The sequence below is a fragment of the Copadichromis virginalis genome, linkage group LG23 (genome assembly GCF_057382275.1).
Source record: "Copadichromis virginalis isolate Kocher_CV1m ecotype Utaka linkage group LG23, C_Virginalis_male_GT1.1, whole genome shotgun sequence".
Lineage (NCBI taxonomy): Eukaryota > Metazoa > Chordata > Actinopteri > Cichliformes > Cichlidae > Copadichromis > Copadichromis virginalis.
The window spans coordinates 41170169-41171948 of NC_140639.1; the positions used below are offsets into that span (position 1 = coordinate 41170169).

The window sequence follows — 1780 nt, forward strand, 5'->3', positions numbered from 1 at the left end:
TGGAAAAAAATCATACTTATTCTCTTTACATTAACTGTCCACATCAACAAGCGTCGTATTTCCTATGACCATTGAATGCACCTCTCAGTTCACCCCACGTGAGGGCACCTAGCTCAGCAACCAATCAGAGCCTACCCAGGCCGCATTGACCCTGTCAGCCAGGAAGTGAAGTGGAGGTGCATGGTGCTCCCGGGTTTTTTCTCATCTCAGCAAGAGGAGTGGAGGCATCTACTACTCAAACCGAGAAATCCACGGACAAAAGAGAGGAAAACTCAGGATTGAGAGGAAGGAAAGCCAGCGTACTTACCTGCTGGAAGTCCGGAGTCGAGTGGCTGGATGAAGGGGAGAGGCAACGTCGGTAAGACGAGTGTTATTCTGATGGAAAAAACTTGTAGAGACTTACCGTCGCGATCATGCTAATGCTAGCTCGGTGTCTCACAGGCTAACCACTCACCTTTCATCCGGAGAGCTGCTGCAATTCCAACGCCAGTGTGTGTTGGGCTTTTGTGAAACAGAGCAACGGTGAGCAACATGTTCTTAGCTGCTCTAAAGCTAATTTTTGTCAGTTCACTGTGAGTTTAAAGTAATCTAGAGGGTAATTTTTAGTGCATTTCTCTCTCACGAATAGGCCTATAGTGTGGAGAAATTAAGCACACTGCTTTAATGCCTCTGAACTGAACTCACATGTATATTTTGTTGATTATTTGCACATAGTTCTGAATTTGTTATGGTGTATTGTATTTTGAGTGTCAATGGTTACTTACCATAAGTATTGTTTAATTAATGTTTACATGAATAGAGAAATATTTGAGCAACTTAGATGTTTAGTTCTCATATTTGATATGCTTGAAAATTGAATGTTGTACAACAGAACTGTGAGATTTGATAAGATTTAAGATGTTGATGCAATGAATATGAGGTGATGCAATATTTTGATTTTGTATTTTAACCTTAAACAATGCATCTGAAACAGACTGATTAGAATGTACATTTTATGACCTGGATTATAGGTCAGGTTTTTTGGAGAGGACGGAAAAGTCCAAGGACCAGGACGATATTCTGGTTGTGATAGATGGCGAGCCAACCACTTTGAGGACGATCTACCCCAAAGAAGATACACACCACACACTCATACATTCCAGTTACATTCACAAGGACCTTTGAAGTTGGCTATCGCCAGCTTAACTCTAAATTCTTAAAGGGCCCCAACGAGTACTTTTATTTTGTTGAGTGTGCACACTATTTATTTTATTTTATACTTTATCTGTACAAATTGGACAAATACCTGTTATACTTTGTAACAATACAAGAGTGGCTACTCAAAAGTTAACATTGTGTCCAGGTCATTATTGCTGCTCAATACTTTGGCTCCATACGAATTTGGTGTCTTCTGATTCTGGCCAGGGTCTTATTAGGGGCAGGGATAGCTCAGTAGGTAAAGTGGTCGCCCCATGATCGGAAGGTTGGCGGTTCGAATCCACTTAACGGCTACCCTGAGGTACCCCTGAGCAAGGTACCGTCCCTACACACTGCTCCCCGGGCGCCTGCTTAGTGGGCTGCCCACTGCTTCACTGAGTGAATGGGTCAAATGCAGAGAAAAACAAGTAATTTCCCCATGGGGATCAATAAAGTATCCATTATTATTATTATTATTATTATTATTACGAGCCCAAGTAATTATTGCGCTGTAATTCACCTTTATACCTTAAAGTTGGTTACACATGGATTGGCCTCCAAAGAGTCTGGTCACACCAAATACTGACTTTCAAGTTTGTTAGAA

At 41.5% G+C, this 1780-nt stretch overlaps 1 long non-coding RNA gene across 2 annotated transcripts; it reads left to right on the forward strand.

Moving 5' to 3' along the window:
• Nucleotides 1-1330, forward strand: LOC146681639 (uncharacterized). 2 transcript variants are annotated; one of them, XR_014917946.1, is made up of 3 exons: nt 2-358; nt 442-522; nt 1011-1330. It is a non-coding gene; the product is annotated as an uncharacterized LOC146681639 (long non-coding RNA). The 2 variants fall into 2 exon arrangements; XR_014917945.1 differs by having other exon boundaries at nt 1-522.
• Nucleotides 1331-1780: the final 450 nt, after the last annotated feature.